We start from the raw sequence: 19,901 nt of genomic DNA on the forward strand, positions 1-19,901 counted from the left end.
TTTTCTTAATTAAAAAGGTTAGTTTTCTATAAATAGTATTCTATAAGTTTTAATCTTTTGCCCAATTTTGATTTGACATGAAACTTAAAAGGTAAATAAGGATTTTCAAATCTTGTGGTCTTAAGCTAAATTATATATATATATATATATATACACACACCAAAAAAAAATTTAATCTTGTGGTCATAAACATGTCATGTGGAAAGATTAATTAATTAAAATTTGACAAAGAGGAAACAAAACATTCTTTAATGTTTCAAAATGAACTAAAAGACAGTATAATTTTATTTTATTTTTTTTTAAAAAATAACTTGTAATAATTCTTGTTACTATAAAATGGGATCCCTTAAATTTTGGGCCTTAAACCGTCCAGGAGTATATATAACATGATTTTCCAACGAAGGAGGTTTGCTGATTAGAATGTACAGGGAGGACTCAACTAGCACAACACACTACTAAGTCTTTACTCTGACTCCTAAAAAACTCAAAATTAGCTCAAAATGCCTATCTTGAGCTTGTTTGAACGGATGATCCAATTGAATTTGAGTACAAATTAATCACATAATAGCAGAAACGGAAGTGATCGAGCAATAACAGAACTCGTAGGATATACCAAACAACCTATGTATGAGCAAACTGAGTGGAACCTATTGGATGACAATAAGATATTGTGAAAGAATAAATGTTTGTATACATCGTGTTATGCCTTTTTATGCGTGGAACTTAAGCATATATGGTGCTTGTATGTAACATGTATCATTTTAAGCAAATTCTAGGAAGTTCTTGAACCAGTTCACAGAATCTTTAGGATATCTCTTGAGGTTGTCCTTGTAATCCACATAATAAAGACCAAATCTCGACGAAAATCCAGCTGCCCATTCCCAGTTATCTATCAAAGACCACACAAAGTATCCTTTCACATTGCAACTATCTTCTCTGCATATTCACCAATATAGATATCAAATGAATATGTTGTGCTTTAAAATTTGTTGATCAAGTAGGATTTTAGACACGAATAACTTACTTGATAGCAGCTAGCAGATTAGTAAGATAGTCATTGTGATAATTGATCCTTTTTGTATCCTTAAGAGTATGTTCTCGCGATGTAAATATGTTATTCGAATCATCCATTCATGTAACAGTTTAATAAATCAAAATAAGAGGCTCAAACCATAAGAAACTTATTTTTCTACAAATTTTTATACTAATCCCCAAGAAAATCTCCATGTAATTCACACTTTTTTTGTAGCTACATTATAGATTAAGAAACTTACCATTTTCAGTGATTATGATTAGAGGGTTCTCATACTTTTGCTTGATGTAGTTATTGGAATTACATAGTCCAATAAGTAGTTAAGTTTGTTAGTTCGTTAGGAGTCATGAAAGTAGCTAGGCCACTTGTAGTTAGTTATAACTAACTACAACTCCTAAAGTGTGAATACATAGCATAATATGATTCCTATAATAGGAACTAAAATTGTATTCAGTGCATATGAATAATACTCTCTGTTTCTTCTTCTAGATTTTTCATCTGTAAACTCCTTAGAGTTGCAGAGATCTGCAACAATGGATTTTAGCTCCATGATCATAAGAAATCTATTATGGTATCAGAGCAGGCGAAACTTGGACTAGATTGATTTCAAATTTTTCTTTTCGCAAAGTAATTTTTTGAAGTTCAGATTATAGCCATGGCAGAACTTACTGTAGCAACGCTTGGACATAATCATCCACTTCATCTGCAGCCTTCAGACATGTTTGGTGTAGCATTGATCACAACAAAACTCACAGGACCTGAGAATTATGGTTTTTTGAGCAGAGCGATGAGATTAGCACTGTTGGTGAAAAATAAGATAGGCTTCATAGATGGAACTTGCTTGAAGAGCATGTACAAGGATGAATTAGCAGTTCAATGGGAAAGATGCAATGAAGTAGTTCTTTCATGGATTAGTAGCACAGTAACAAACAATATGTTGACAACAATAGTATATGCATCTAATGCAAAACGAGTTTGGGAAGATTTCAAGGAGAGGTTCGATAAGTCTAATCTCACTAAGATCTATCAACTCTGGACAGAAGTGGCCACATTAAAGCAAGGTACGAATTCTGTAACAGAGTATTATTTATTATAAATTGAGGGATTTATGGGATGAGTTTGATGTATTAGTACCCTCACCATCATGTAAATGTGATGACGCTAAGCCTTATATTGAGCATCTACATCAACAAAGATTTATGATGTTCCTGATGGGGTTAAATGAGTCTTTCAGTCATGTGAGAAGTGATTTGTTGCTGAAAAGTGAAGTACCTAGCATTAACCAAGCTTATGCAACTGTTATTCAAGAAGAAAGTCAAAGAGTATTAGGTGTAGTGGATTCAAACAAAGAGCCACTTACTATAATGGCAGGAAGAGGACAAGGACAAGGATTCAAAGGGAAGAAGGTGTTACCAGGCAATAATAATACTGGATGTGAGATTTGTGGTTTCAAAAATCATGTAACTGAAAAGTGTTACAAGCTGGTAGATATCCTTCTGACTTCAAGACCAAGAGGAAGCAATCAGATTCTTGTGGATCATATCAGAACAATACTGAAGGTTTTAGATCACATGGAACTTATAACAGTAATGTTTACAACAACACTGGTAATTTCAAGCCATATGTTAACTATGCTTCAGTAGATAAACAGAAGGAGGAGTCTGAATTCACAAAGAAAGAGTACAATCAAATGAAGAATTTATTACACAACAAAGAACAAAGTGACTGCAAGGCTAACTTGAAAGGTAATACTTCTTTACAGACTAAATCCTCAGCATATGACTGGATAATTGATTCAAGAGCTACTCATCATGTTGCTTCATATGAGGAGCTCATGTATGAATTGAAAAACACAAGGAATGAACACCCGAGTACAATTCAGTTGCCAACAGGAAGCAAAGCTCAAGTGAAACATACAGGCAATTCAGTCATATTTGGAAATCAGACAGTGAAGAATGTACTTCATGTACCTGACTTTAAGTTCAATTTACTATCTGTGGCAAAACTCACCAAGGAATTATCTTGTAGTGTGAGTTTCTTTCCTTACTTTTGTGTATTGCAAGAACTTTACAGTGGCAAGGTGATTGGGATTGGTAAAGAGGTTGATGGTTTATACTTACTACAAGGTACTATTAGAGCAAGGGTTAATTCAGCTTCAACATCAATAAAGGATGCAAATTTGACTGACTTGTGGCACTTCAGACTTGGACATCCACCTATCGAGGTTATGAAACAAATACCTTCTCTTAAGAAGTACTTCAACATCACCACATACAGTTGCTGTCATATATGTCCAGTGGCAAAACAAAGTAGATTGAGTTTTCCTACAAGTAATTCTAAGTCAACTCATATTTTTTTAGCTTCTTCATATTGATCTCTAGGGACCCTACAAAGTTCTTACCCATGATAATAAGCAATACTTTGTGACAATTGTTGATGATTTCAGTAGATTTACTTGGTGTTAAAGTACAAGTTGTAAGAACTGATAATGGCACTGAGTTTTTTAACTCTAAATGTAGTGTTTTGTTTTCTTCTCTCGGAATAGTTCATCAAAGTTCACGTGCTTATACACCTCAACAAAATAGTGTTGTTGAAAGAAAGCACAGACACATATTAAATGTAGCCAGAGCACTGAAGTTTCATAGTGAAATGCCTATCAAATTTTGGGGAAATTGTGTTAAAACTGCAGCTTATCTGATTAACAGAATGCCTACAACTGTACTGTAAGGGAAGTCACTATATGAACTTCTATATAAACGAGCACCTAATCTAGAACATTTGAGAGTGTTTGGATGTTTATGTTTTGTATCAGTTTTGCCAAGGAGAGATAAATTTTCTCCAAGAGCAAAAAGATTAGTCTTCATTGGTTACTTAGAGACACAAAAAGGATACAAAGTCATGGATTTGGAGACTCATGTTATATCAGTAAGTAGGGAGGTTACATTCATGGAGAATTCATTTCCTTTCAAAGATTTTACTACAGAAGAAGTATCATCATTCACAGATCATACTGTTCCCATACAAATGGACGTGTTTGATCATGCAGATGCTAATATATCTCCAAATTTTGTAGATTCTGTTGAGGAACATGTTGAGGAGACACTGATCAATCCTATACAATCTAAGTTGCACATCATGCTCCTTCTTTTGAGAATAATATGTTGGAGCCACAACATAATGATATCACAAGTGATGGTGATCTTGCACCAGCTAGAAGGACTGCCAGATCTTCTAAGCCTCCTCTTTGGCATAAGGACTACTTAGTTTCAACTAAGTCCAATATGAATTGTTTATATCCTATTGCTAATAATTTGTCCAATAAACTCTTGACACCATCTTATCATAGCTTTATCAAGGGATTCTCAGTTATAGTGGAACCCACCAGCTTCAAGAAAGCATCCAAACATCAACAATGGGTAGATGCAATGCAGTTTGAAGTAGCTGTTTTAGAGCAAAACAATACCTGGGCAATAGTGGATTTTCCATTTGGTAAACATCCTATTGGTTCAAAATGGGTTTATAAAGTTAAACTTAAGGCCAATGGTGAGGTGGAAAGATATAAGTCTAGGTTGGTTGCCAAAGGCTATAATCTACAAAAAGGATTGGACTATTATGAAACCTTTTCTCCAGTGGCTAAAATGGTCATTGTGAGAACTGTGATTAGTGTTGCAGCATCCCATGGTTAGCCTCTTTTTCAAATTGATGTCCATAATGATTTTCTTCAAGGTGATCTCACCGAAGAAGTATACATGGACTTGCCTCAGGGATTTCAGAGGCAGGGGGAGAACAAAGTCTGTAAATTGTTGAAGTCTTTATATGGCTTGAAGCAAGCTTCTAGGCAATGGAACCTTAAGCTAACTGAGGATCTAGTTATTGCTGGTTATTCTCAAAGTTCTTATGATCATTCTCTTTTCACAAAGAGAGTTGGAAGTGATATTGCAGCAATGTTGATCTATGTAGATGATCTTCTTGTAACTGGAAATAGTAGTGTTTTGATTCAGGATCTAAAGGCTACATTACATAGTAACTTCAAAATGAAAGATCTTGGTGATCTAAAGTATTTTCTTGGTATTTAAATACTAAGATCAAAAAATGGTATTGTTCTCAGTCAAAGAAAGTATGCACTGGAGTTGATTTTAGACTGTGGTCATGGAGGTTCAAAACCAGCAAGCACACCTCTAGAGTCAGGTGTCAAATTAACTACTGTTGAATATGATGAAGTCATTGCAAAGACAGATGATCCTTTATATTCAAATGTTACTACATATCAGAGATTAATTGGTAGATTGTTATATTTGACAACTACTAGGCCGGATATATGTTTTGCAGTACAAGTTTTATCACAGTTCATGCAAAAACCTAAGGTGTCTCACTGGGAAGCTGCATTAAGATTGGTTAGATACATTAAAGGATGCCCAGGATAAGGAATACTACTTAGCAGTGAAGATAGCAATGAAATGGAGGCATTCTGTGACTCAGACTGGGCATCATGCCCAAACACAAGAAGATCAGTAACAGGATATGTAATCAAGCTAGGGAATTTACTCATTTCTTGGAAATCCAAAAAGCAACATATAGTCAGCAGAAGTTCAGCAGAAGCTGAGTATAGGAGCATGGCAGCTGCAGTATCACAAAAATCATGGTTACTTGGAGTACTAAAAGAACTTAATGTGAATGTGATAATTCCTGTAAAATTGCACTGTGATAGTAAGGCTGCAATTCAAATTGGAGCTAATCCTATTTTTCATGAAAGGACCAAGCACATTGAGATTGACTGTCATTTTGTGATGGAAAAAATCAAAAGTGGAATGATACAAACAGAATATATTAACACAAAGGAACAACTAGCAGATCTTCTAGCCAAAGGACTGGGAATTACTCAACATCATGGACTGTTAGACAAACTTGGAGTCTTCAATGTCTATAGAGATTCCAGCTTGAGGGGGGTATTGGAATTACATAGTCCAATAAGTAGTTAAGTTTGTTAGTTGGTTAGGAGTCAGGAAAGTAGTTAAGACACTTGTAGTTAGTTATAACTAACTATAACTCCTAAAGTGTGAATACATAGCATAATATGATTCCTATAAATAGGAACTAAAATTGTATTCAGTGCATATGAATAATACTCTCTGTGTCTTCTTCTTCTTGTTCTTCTAGATTTTTCATCGGTAAATTCCTTAGAGTTGCAGAGATATGCAACAATGGAGTTTTAGCTCCATGATCATAAGAAATCTATTAGTAGTTCAATAAACTTCTAATACCATGAGTAACTATGTACAACCATATTGAACTTGCCTGTAATATAATATCATCATTATTGCACGTACACTTTTTGGATATTATAGAGAACATATAGTATAACAGAACATAAATATCGTTCCAATTCAAGATATAAAAGATACAAAATTACATACCCTGTCTGCTATTGGCTTTATACCTTTGAATGCTGCAAGATACGATAGCACAACCAAAAAATATTTTTAGTTTTTAATGAACAATGAATTTCGCGATAAGTAGAATGAATCATGAATCAGTTAATAGAGTTGTCAACGACATACGAAGGGTAATAACACCAGAGTCAGCAACAGTCATTGAGCAGAACATCAATTATGTTGGTTTTGTTTTTGCTAGCATACCATGTAGTATAGTGATTGATGTTTATGAAATCGTAGGAACGTTTGACGAGTGCAGACTCAGTTGGCAAAAATTTAGGCAACCGGCTTCATACTCTCTCTACCATTGAACTCGGATACCTTCCAAGAATCACAGGCTCAAGATACCTGAATTCAGTAACAAACCATTTCACCATCAAAACAAAAAATTGAGTGAGCATATTTACTATTACAACAAAATCCTTACCAGTCTAAATTAAACTCAATGGCCCTTTGTGTTGCTTCAATGTCATCTTTGGAGTTTAGCTATCAAGGGATATCCCAATTGATCCATGTTGTGTTGGCTGCAACTACGCTTGATTACAAAAAAAACTCTGCAGATGTATAATATATGTATATTCTATGTATAATCATGTACAATCAGTGTATAAGCTTTGTATACTGACCAGGAAAATTCTCAATATTTTGTCTAAGAGAAAAATAGATTGTTTAGAGGAGGGTGCACTGTAAAATGGGGTGGAAAGCTATAAAGACAAACATGGCATAGAGCTAAATATTTTTTGTCTAAAAGAAAAATGGATAATTTTTTAATTAAAATACTTTCTTCATTCTTTATGTGTTACACAAAATCTAATTGTTTCAGGGTTCTACTTGATAGTTACTTCTGAATTCCATCTTTACGATGTAATTAAATATGAGAGTCTCTTCTCATCGCGCTTCTTAAGAATCTTTCTCAGTGCTAGTGGCTGCCTTCCCACTTTCAAAGTCGTTAAAGGTATCTATAAGTATTGTCCAATATTACAATTAAAAAGCATGCACGACTTATACACGCATTACCCTAACCAGCTAAACAACCTACCAAATAAATTAAAACAACATTTGTTTATAAATTAGTACCAAATATGCAATTTTATCAACATTTAGACCATACTTAAAGGTATCATAGGTCCATATATGTTGGACCATGTTCCCATTAATATATCACATAAATTTTGCCTAGAAGTATGGGGGCATACTGAAAATAAGAAAACTCCAAATAATTTTTTTCGTACTAACACATCCTTATTGGTCCCCCCCCCCCATAAATTCTTGGGGACAGCCCCTCATGAATCATCTAGAGTGAAGATAATACTAATAATACTCTGAAAGAGACTACGATTCTCGTAAGAAATCAAAATCATGGAGGAACGTGTTGTTGATGAACATGAGTTTCCTGGTTTCCAAACTTTAATTACACCAAAAGATGAATTTGCAATAATAAAAAGGCCACTTAGCAGGTTGCAAAGGCGCGCGCCTCGCCCTCTTCAGCTCAAGCCCACGAACAAGAGCAACAACTCTCTTGATTATAAAGGTGCATTGCTAAATAAGCTAATGGATTCATCTGAATCTTTTTCTAGTTCGTATTCGTCTTGTTGTCATAGTAAGATCTAATTCTTTTGTTTTCTCCCCTTGTGTAGCCTTCTTTGTTTAAATCTCCAACAAAAACTCATTGATTTTAGCTTTAAATAGTTATGTACATTGAATAGATTTTTTCAAATTGTTGATATATATTGAGAATATTATCTAATTTTACTTTGCATGTTTGTTAATTAACATTTGTTAGAGTTAGTTACAAATTAGTTACACAGTTTTTTAATTTCTTTTTGTACAGAATCATTTAAATTTGTTATTTCTTATAGAATCATTTTTAGCTCTATAAATAGGAGTTGTCACAAATGTAATTGCAGTTAGTTCATTCAATCCAATTCAGAAAATCTCTCTGTTATTCCATCTTCATCTTCTCCAATGAAGTCTCCATGAATCTCTTTTCTGTAATTGATCTTTTGTGTTCTTAATCATCAATTCGACATGGTACCAGAGGAAGGTTGCTCTTATGGGATCCTTTAATTTGCTGCTCCATCTTTAATTGTTCATTGTAAATATGTAACCAATGATCTTAGATCTCCATGTATAATTAATCTGTAATCAGTTCAGCATGGTAGAAGTCACTGAGCATAGCAACAACTCTACAAAAAACAACTCTTCTGCAGGAAACAACATTATCATGTAAGTAAACCTCTGTATATTCATCCATCTGACAGCCCGAGTCTACTCCTAGTTCAAGCAACATTTGATGGAGTGGGTTATAGATCTTGGAGGAGAGGTGTGATAAGGTCCCTCTGTGAAAAACAAGTTAGTCTTCATCTCTGGGAAATGTCTGAGACCAAATCTCAATTCACCTCAATATCGACAGTGGGAAAGATGTGACAATATAGTCATATCTTGGATTCTCATTCTCTTGGAAAGGATATCGTTAACAGTGTCGAGTATGCTCGTGATGCTTTGGAGTTATGGATGCAGTCGGAAGATCGTTATGATCAAACAAATGGGGCAAAGCTGTTTCAAATTCAGAAGGAGATCAATGATTTAAGTCAAGGTGTGCTTGACATTACTGTATACTACACTAGGATGAAGAAGTTGTGGGAAGAGTTAAGCAATGTGAACACTAAAAATCAGTGTAGTTGTGTGTGCAATTGTGGAGGGAGGGGCTAAATTAAATCTACATTATAATTAGAGGAAATATACAAATGATGAATCTCTTGCCATACATAGCCAAAGCTTTTGCTCTATTGGTTCCAGATGAAAAACAGCGAGAATTCAAGTCTGACAATCAAATGTTTACTGAAGCAAGCTCAATGAATAGTGCCAGTTCATCAGGATCTTCAGAAGGAAGGCAGCAGTTCAAAACAAACTTTGCGTCCACTAGCAGTCACAATGGGAGACCAAGAATATTCTGTGATTATTGCAGAAGGTTAAGGCATATCAGGGACAAGTGCTTTAAACTTCACGGTTATCCCCAAACCAACACTCATGGCAATGACCAAACCAGATATAATAATTCACAGAATCAAAGGTTTGAACCTCACAACAATCAACCCCATAGATCTGCCAAAGGGAAAGGCATTGCAGCAAATGCATTTGGGATTGATGATGAGACCACTGCAGCACACATTGATGAACATCCACACATTTCAAGTCCCAATCTTATTAAGGATCAATATGGACAACTTCTTAGCCTGCTACAACAATTTCAAAGGGGTCCTACAGGGGAAACTAATGAAGATCAGGGTGCAAGTGGATTTCAGGTATGATAACTTGTAACTCTTCTTTTGATTTTGACAAACCTTCATATGAATGTCTTAAAACAGGATTTGATTTGTGGATATTAGATTTAGGGTCTACACACCACATGACTTTAATAAAAATCATTTTTCAGACATTATTACTTTACCATATCCCATGCTAGTAAACTTACCCAATGGATACAAGGTAAAAGTGACTGAAGTCGGAACTGTAAAACTTGCTCCCATGATCACATTGTACAAAGTACTCTTCATCCCCTCTTTCAGATACAACTTGATCTCAATCAATTCCTTCACAATCCACGTCAAGTGTATTGCTTCATTCTCCAATTCCACTTGTGTTTTGCAGGGCCCTTCAATGATAGGCCACTGGAATTTGGTAGAGCTCAAGATGGACTCTACTTTCTTTGCTCAACATATCTACAGAAGAAATGCTTTGCTTCCAATAAATGTCCTACCTCTAATGATAGTAAAGTATGTAGTATGTGTCATTCTCATTCATGTTCCTATACTCCTTTATCAAATGTAAAATACTCATCTACTCCATGTCCTTCCATTCCTAATGTAGTGACAACTATTCAGAATAATAAAATTGTTGCTTCCCATTCTCTACATTATGTGCCTACTTTACAACCATCTCATGAAAGCAAAACATATCGTCCATTCTTGTAAAAGTTTTTGTCAAACAACCTTTTTCTTGTGGTATCTGCCCTATGGAAAGACTATCCAAACTACTATTCCCAATCAAATCACATAACACAACCAAAATATTTGAATTACTCCATGTTGATCTATGGGGCCTTATCATGTTTCCACTCATGATAATTTCAAATATTTTATTACACTAGTAGATGATTTTAGCATGTCTTGGACACATTTGTTGAGCTGTAAGAGTAATGCACTGCATATCCTTAAAGATTTTGTTAATATGGTTGAAAATCAATTTCAAACGACAATTCAAATTACAGATCCGACAATGGTTTGGAGTTTGTAAACCAAGAATCCATTCTTTTCTTTTAATCCATGTTGACACCCAATTTTGACCCACGACGGTATAAATTAATTATCGAGCTTCCTAAATTTTCCAAATAATTTAAATTAATTAGTTTTATAATTTTGTGAAAATATAACGATATAGTGTTTACATAGTTGTGTATATAGCCGGTATATCTTGTGTATATTCGAAAATCATCCCAAAATATTTTGATTTTGATAATCAGTCCATCTTAGTTTAAAATTGTGAGTCACTATTTTTAAAATTTTATTACTAGGTAAGTAAGCTCGTTAATGAATTTACGCCGAATTCGTCTTACTTTAAATCAATTGGCCATCTTTTAAATTCAACTCTTTTTCCCTTTTAATTCATTTTGAAGAACCAAGCCCATTTCAACTCAAATCTCAAATTCCTCCACTCTTCCCTCCAGCCCAACCCAAACACAACCCAACCCTTTCTTCCTCCCCCAAATCCCTACACACCCGACCCGCTTCCCCTTTCTTTCCCCTTTCCCCACCACGCGACCCCATTCCCAGAAAAACAGACGCCAATCTCCCTCCCCCCCCCCCCGCGTCTCCCCACGCTCGCTCCCTCCTCTCTCTCTTCTCCTCTCCCCATCGCGCGTGGATGGGAAGAATTCGCAACGGACACCTGCTGCTGCAGCCTCGTACGCAGCAACGCAGTGAGCACAAAACGACGCGTGAGAAATCGGATTAGCAATTTTCGGTTGGAAAAAACTTCTTTGGTTGTTCTGTTATTTCTGAGAGAACTAAAGACTCCCCATTTGCGGTTGGAAAGTGGAAGAAATAATGGTCCGCTTCTCCTCTTAATTGGTGTTGGCTTCCCTGTTATTGTGTTTGTCAAAACAAACATGTCTAAGTTGTATTTAGATGGACTACGCCAACCTAACAAGCCCCCTGATTGCATCCATACCTTCAAAATGAATTGTTTCAATTTTGCGTGAGTGGTTTGTTCGGTGAATGTCCAGCATGTTATTAATATGGGTGTGGAGGATCGGTCTCATTAGCCTTTGCCTCTTTTGTCTTTTGTTAGTCACCGACTTTGGCTTGTTAACTTAAAATATTCTGTTGCTTTTCGACACATGTGGAGCCTTGCTTATTTTAATCATTTGTCTTTTGGTTTTGCATGAAAATTTGTCCGAGTCCTATGGACTTCGCCCCTTTGCATTTTCCTTGGGCCATGGAGGCCAGAATTATTTCCTTCATCGAGTCAACCTATCAAGACGGAAGTGCAGATTCGAAAATCCATGGAGATTGAAGAAAGTCCAAAACAAACTAGAAGACTTGCCTTATTTTGTCGTGTATTTACTTTGTAATGGGCATAAGCCCTTGTTGTTTCTATTTACCGCATTTATTTTCATATGCTTAGACTAGGACAGGTACGAAAGAGAAATGGGTCGAAACCCAATGGGTCCAAGTTTCGGTCAAGGCGAACAGAACCCGAAAACTTGGACCCAAATCTCTCTCCTTCTCTCTCTCTATCTCTCTTTGCTACTTGTTTACTTTTTGTTTTGAGTGCCGTTAGTCTAGGATTAGAAAACTCCAACCCCGCCGAACACCTTTCGCTTTATCGAACTCAAAAATTAAAACTGAATCTCAAAACAATAAAATGTCAAATTCACAAGTTTGCTTAGAGTTAAAATTTAAAAAGTTTAACTTTAACGGAATATTAAAACAATAAATGTTGCAAAACTCGTAATTTGTCTAAATGAAACTTTAATAAGTTCAACTTCAAGATTGCAAAAAATAAAAATAAATAGTCAAATTGTTAATCGCCGGATAATCGTATTTAACGGAGCGTCTTAGGTGCCTTCAACACCTTCCTAAGACGCTAATATGAATCCCGAACCCCCTAAAATATTTTTAAAACGATTTTTCCTTTTTAAGTTGTTTTTGAGAATAAGTTTTCTTAATCTTTTCAAAATTAAGTGGCGACTCCTAAAAGTCGAAAATGTCTCTAAAAATAAAACAAACTCTTTTCGAAATTATTTTTTCGATAAAACAATCCAAAGGTATAATTCACCAAAAATCATGTCCGTACACACCACAACAAAATGGTGTAGTAGAGCGAAAACACAAATACCTACTAGAAACTTCTAGAGCATTACTTCTTCAATCCAGATTACCAACAAAATATTGGGGAGAGTGCATACTCGCAGCAACCTTTATTATTAATAGACTACCATTTGTTGTATTGCATAACAAGTCCCCATTTTCAATATTGTACAACAAAGAACCTCAATATTCATACATGAAAATCTTTGGTTGCTTGTGTTATCCCACCACACCTAAGTCACACATAACCAAATTTGATCCTAGAGCTACTCCTCATGTGTTTATAGGATATCTTTTTGGTACAAAGGGCTACATTGAATCTGGTCACTCACAAAATCCATATGTCCAGGGATGTTGTGTTTCATAAGACTGTATTTCCTTTTTCTCTCCCTGATAAAATGAATCCTCCTAATTCTCCCAGTCTATCCTTTCCTGTGTTCGACCACTCTCCTTCTTATGTGGTTAACATTACTAATGATAATTCTGCTACTATGCTCAATCCACATAATGTACAATGTGATCATGACAATGAATGTGTTACAACTCCAATCCAGTTACCAGATCCTTCACTTCATCCTGTTGAACAACCACCAATCAGGAAATCTATCAGGCCTCACAAACCACTAACTTACTTAAATGACTATGTTTGTACTAAACCACAACCTACCATCACCACTCCAATCTCCTAACATGGTTCCTTCTCTAACCATCACCATGAAACTTCTACTTTTCTATATCCTGATAGTCAGGCTCTTGTTTTAAGTGTCTCAAATGATTGTGAGCCATCATCATATGAAGTTGTTGTTATGAACCCTGCATGGCAAGCAGCAATGACGCAAGAGGTATCTGCTCTCCATGACAACAACACTTGGGATCTTATGCCACTTCCTCCTGGGAAGAAGGTCATTGGTTGTAGATGGGTGTACAAAGTCAAACACAGAGCTGATGGGTGCATAGAGAGATACAAGGCTAGGCTGGTTGTGAAGGGTTACACCCAACACTATGTCATTGACTACACAGAAACATTCTCCCCTGTCATCAAAATGACTACTGTTAGAGCTTTGATTGCCACTGATGTGAAGAAGCACTGGAACATTTACCAACTAGATGTGAATAATGTTTTTCTACATGGAGAATTACATGAGGAAGTTTATATGACAGTCCCACAAGGATTACAGGTTCATAATACTGAGTTGGTTTGAAAGCTCGATAACTCTTGAGTCTAGGGGTCATACTCACTCTCTCAATGACTACTCCTTGTTTTACAAGAAGAAAGGCTCTTCTATTGGGTTTATTGTAGTTTATGTAGATGATATTCTACTTATAGGCACTGATCTTGAAGAGATTAACAGTCTAAAGAGCTTTCTACAGAACCAGTTCAGAATTAAAAATCTAGGGAAGCTGCACAATTTCTTATTTCTGGAGACTCTACACACTAAAGTTGGAATTCTTATTTCACAAAGAAAATTTATCCTTGATCTCCTCAAGGAATATCATTGTTCTGAATACACCAGTGTTGCCTCTCCCTCTTGATGCATCGGTTAAGATCAGGGCAAAGAAGGGCAGCCTATTTCTGATCCCAGTTCTTATAGAAAATTGGTTGGGAAGTTGAACTTCCTCACTAATACTAGGTTGGATATTGCCTATGGGGTTCAACACCTTAGCCAATTCATGCAAGATCCTAGGGAACCTCACATGAAAGCAGTATACCACATGCTTAGGTACCTTAAGAAGGATCCAATATTGGGCTTACTCATGACTTCTACTGATGATTACAAGGTTCAAGCTTTTTGTGATTCTGACTGGGGTGCTTGCCCAGATTCGCAAAAATCAGTACATGGTACATTGTGCTACTAGGTTCTAGTCCAATCAGCTGGAAGTCTAAGAAACAAGAAATTATTTCACTTTCATCTGCTGAAGCTGAATACAAATCCCTTCGGAAAGTAGTTGGAGAATTGACTTGGTTAAATCGATTGTTTGCCAGGAACCCCGTATTACACGAAAGAACTAAACATATTGAAATTAACTGTCATTTTGTGCGTGCTAAGCTTCAAGAAGGCCTGTTTTCTTTGCATCATATTGGAACTAATGATTAGTTGGCTGACATACTCACTAAGGCTCTTACAGGGATTAAACATTCTGATGTTCTAGACAAGTTGGATGTGCTCAGTTCACCTCCAACTTGAACGGGGACATTGGGAATATTATCTAATTTTACTTTACACGTATATTAATTAACATTTGTTAGAGTTAGTAAAAAAATTAGTTACACAACTTTATAATTGCTTTCTGTACAGAATCAGTTAGATTTGTTATTTCTTCTAGAATTATCTTTAGCTCTATAAATAAGAGTTGTCACAAATGTAATTGCATTTAGTTCATTCAATCCAATTCTGAGAAGCTTTCTGTTATTCCATCTTCATCTTCTCCAAAGAAGTCTCCATGAATCTCTTTTCTATAATTGATCTTCTGTGTTCTTAATCATCATCAAACCTACATTGGTTCTTGCTAGGTTTTAAAGGCATGTCATTTGTCTGTAAATATGTTTTCGTAATCGTTTTGCTATGGTCATTGGTTGTGGTTCAATACCATGTTGACCCAATGGATAAGCTATGAAGTGCTTAAAAATCAGTTTGATCAGCTTATAAGCTATGAAGTGGTTCAGTTCATGATCATTTAGCTTTGTCTATTGATTATGGTTCAACAGCTCGATGGTTCACTGATATGTTAACACCTGTTTTATAAGCCAGTTTTACCAGTTTAATCAAATGCCCCTTTTACTCTCTTATATCTTTTTAATGTCTACAATAGTTTTTATGTTGCTTGTTTAAATCTCTGTATCCACTTTTTCTATTGAATCTAATAAATATGAAATGCTAAATATCTAATTGGAGACTAAACATAGTTAACAACTAAATTATTTTATGCTTATCTTTAAACATGTGTTATGATTTTTGTCATTTTCTTGACTAAACATTATAGTTAAAAAAAAATGTTATAAAAGACAAATGTCATTAATCACATCAATTTTTTTTTCCTTAATAAGTGGAGTCATCCACCTTTGACTAGTAGATAAAATATTTTCTTGGTTTAATTGTCCAAGAGATCTAGACGGCTTGTCACTTTTGATTTTAGTCATCATTAATAAATGAACTTAGCATAAAAAAAAATAATTAGTTTAGTTGAGTTGTCATGATTAATTGGATTGCTTCTACTTTTATGATTGGAGCATTCTAGCTTCTTCTTTTTTTCTCTCTTTGAAAAGATAGAAACGGAAAAAGATTTAGAACGTTATTAAACTATTGAAAATAGTATTAAAAAAATTTTTTTCACCGATGAGCTTACAAATATCTTCGATAACCACCTTTAGGTTTTATATTGATCTTATTTTTAATATTTCTAAGAAATTGTTTGGTGTGTGGGATTAAAAATAATAGTGATGTGATAAAAAAAATTATCTTGTTTGGTTGCCATGTTTGGAATAATTTATTCCACCATTTATATCATAGTTATTGAATAAGTCATTTCATATACATGTGGGATAAGTTATCTTAGAATAGCTAACCCAGAATAACTTATACTGCTGCAACTTGTTCCTAACCAAATGACACCTAAATGAATTTATTAATGATGTGGCGGTCAATGGTCATCTATGGATTGTCTTTTAAAGGCTTAAGTTCTATTCAGCACCCTAAAGTTGTCTGCATATTTCACTTGAACACCTAAATTGAGATTTGTACCTATTAAACACCTCTAGTAGTTTAAATTGATATCACTTAAACACGTTTTGCCTACATGGCACTTTAAATGTGATTCACGGAAAATGAGCGCGTGAAAACATATCTTTAGACATTTTAATTATTTTTTTAAAAAAAAAAATCTCTTTCTTCTTCCTTAAGAAGGTTACAGTCACTTTCTCCGACAGTCACCATTGCTGCCGCCACCATACACCTTCTTCTTCATACATTCTTTTATCCCTCCTCATTTAAGTCGTTGGCACTATCATCTCCGCCATTAACGTCGCTGCTCAGTCATTTTTTTTCTTCAAATCTATATGCTTGGTCGTGTTTTTTCTTCAGTTTTAGAATGAATTGGTTGTGTTTTTCTTCTTCAAGTCTTGGACTAAATTATTTTTTATGGATTTGTGAAAGAAAGCAAGGTTACAACGCCATTAACGTCGTTGCTCAGTTGTAATTTTATTTATTTTGAATCTCAATCTTCCGGAATTGATTTAAGTTAGAAGAGAAAATGATGGATTGTTTCCAATGGATGGCAGCACCGTGGTAGGGGAACACTATTTGGTGGGTGGATGGTTGGGTTGTAAAGGGTTACCTAACAATTATTTTTTAAACTTTAAAATATATTTTTTTCTTTTTCTTATTTTTTTAATAATATTTTTGACCCACATGACATATGTCATAATTTAATTTGTTGTTGTGCCATGTCATCGCGAGTGTATCTCACTCACTTAATATTTGGGGCTGATTATTAATAAAATGTCAAATAGGTATCAATCTGAAGTACTAGAGGGGTTCAATAGCTACAGATCGTAGTTGAAGTGTCCATGTGAAATCTCCGGACAACTTTAAGTGGCCGCATATGACTTAAGCCTCTTTTAAATAATATATTGATGTTGGCAAAATTGATCATAAAAAGATTAATTTCACTTTCTTTTTTTTTTGATAATTTGAGACTAAAAATATGGATGGATAGACTTGAGCTTCCTCTTTGTAACATTATTGTTCTCTTTCTCCCATCTACATCCCCATGGAGTAAACACTTTTGCAAATTTAAAGGTCCTATCCTAGAAATAGAAGATAAAATAAATCACAAATGGAAAAGTGATCAAATTGATTTTCTTTTTGACCAAACAATGCCAAAAGGAAAGAAAATTGTTGTCATTTGAATATCTAATGTACACAATTAAGAAAAGACATTCTAAAATGGTGAAAGAATAAGTGGAATGAGGAGAAGAATGGAGACCTCTTTCTAGAGTGACAATCCTATCTAACCAAAAAAGGAAATTCAATTCCCATCTTCAACTTGTGCATGATTGATCCTAATTTTAAAAATAATATTCATATATAATACTCGCGCCGTTTCAAAAAAGAATAATCTCGTTTTCTTTTAGTTTATTTTAAAAAAAAAGAGTTATTTTTTGGTAACATTTTAATATTACATTTCCACGTGGCATATTTAAGGCCACAAGATAAAAGAATAATTTTATATATTTAATATAACTTTAATTTAGGACCACAAGATTCAGAACTCTTTTTTACTTTCTTATACTCCATGTCTAGTTAAAACATGTCACTCCTTTGAAACGAAAGGAGTATTGATTACACAATTGTGTACGGACCACCTAAAATATGTATTTATTATCAGATATTAAAATCTATGACAAAGCGCAATACTTAAAATGTTTTATAAAAGAACAACAACAATACTAAGATCAGCTAGAACAAATGATCACCAGAAAGAATTAATAAATTATCTAGAAAGATAGATATTACTGTTATTAATGTTTGTCTCATATGCTATAACTTAGAAGAAGATTTTCTAAAGGACCAACATTTCAAATCTAATACGTTATTATATTTATATATATTTCTCTTTTTAACCAATCAATATATAATAAGAAAAGAGTTTGAACTTGCTATCGTATTATTGAAACTTTGAGCAATTCTGTCATCCATTAAACTTTCAACCCCATAGTCTTTTCATTATTAAATCATTTTATATTAGCTTTTTTCATTAAAAGGAATTTAGGAAACTTCGTATGTTTGCGTTACACAAACAAATTTTGTTCTTGTTTGGAAATCCAATATACGCCATCGTGATACATTTTATTTTTCTTTATCAATGTTGTCAAAAATAATTCAAGAAACGACTTGCAAGTAGACATATAGTAATTGAAAATAAGGTGAATTACATGGGAATTTTTCTAAGGAATAGCATGAAAATTTGCAGAAAAAAACTTTTTCACGAATTTCCAAAAAAATTCCTATGTAATTCACACTTTTCTTGTAGATACCTTTTAATTAGAACACAAGCAACATGTAATTTATCTATTTTTAGTTTTGCTCATATATCTTCTCATTCGACTTTAACGTATGAAATCATTTACATCAGCTAAATACATAAAATAAGTGCAGTTAAGATCATTCAAAGTAGAATAGAGTCTGAGTCATTGAATAACTTATGATACGGAGACGACCAATAAACTTATTATAACATGAATTTTTGAAACTACAAGATATTGAGCATACGATATACATATAATACATATATGTAAGATTATGTAAACGAAATTTCACGGTATAAAAAGAGTTATTAGTATGCATACCTTGCGGATTGAAGAAATTGAAATCCATAGTTGATTAGAATATCATGCTAATAACGTGTTTTAAAATTTATAGCAAATAAAATAATATAAAATAAGATCTCTTTAGACAAGGGTATTGGAGTGTCTTCCAACAAATATGAAGAATATCTTGTTAGAGAATATACAAATCGTAGTTAGATATAAAAATTAAGTCATGCCTTAATCCGATACATGTATGCTATAGATTCATTGAATGAACTATCCACACAATTAATATTATTTTTAAATTTTTGTGATAGCTCTCTATCATGGTAAGGATATACATAATCGGGTTGGTTTGAATTTTTCAAATCAAATTAAATTATTTATGTCGAATTTTTAAATTTAAAAATCAAATAAAACCAATAAAAGTCATATTTTCAATCTCGGATTTTTTCGAGTTTTTTGGTTTCGGTTTTGGTTTTTCTCATAAAGGATTCATACTAACCTATTATATACTTGTACTTTAAATATTTCTTTAGTCCTACAAAATAATAACTATCTAAGGTGTTTCTTAAAAAAATCCAAAATATAATATGGTTAATGACAACAACAACAACAACAACGACAACAACAAGGACAACAACAACGACAACGACAACGACAACAACAACAACAACAATAACAACGACGACAACAACGACAGCAACGACAATAACGACAACAACGACAATAATGACAGCAATGACAACAACGATGAC

At 34.1% G+C, this 19,901-nt stretch overlaps 1 non-coding gene across 2 annotated transcripts; it reads right to left on the bottom strand.

The window, feature by feature from the left end:
* Nucleotides 1-628: 628 nt before the first annotated feature.
* Nucleotides 629-19,403, bottom strand: LOC101265470 (uncharacterized). 2 transcript variants are annotated; one of them, XR_011220486.1, is made up of 6 exons: nt 19,183-19,403; nt 6,893-6,989; nt 6,592-6,813; nt 6,448-6,479; nt 1,025-1,791; nt 629-936 (listed from the first exon to the last, which is right to left on the bottom strand). It is a non-coding gene; the product is annotated as an uncharacterized protein (transcript). The 2 variants fall into 2 exon arrangements; XR_011220487.1 differs by having other exon boundaries at nt 6,893-6,995.
* Nucleotides 19,404-19,901: the final 498 nt, after the last annotated feature.

This window comes from Solanum lycopersicum, chromosome 1 (assembly GCF_036512215.1).
Source record: "Solanum lycopersicum chromosome 1, SLM_r2.1".
Classification (NCBI taxonomy): domain Eukaryota; kingdom Viridiplantae; phylum Streptophyta; class Magnoliopsida; order Solanales; family Solanaceae; genus Solanum; species Solanum lycopersicum.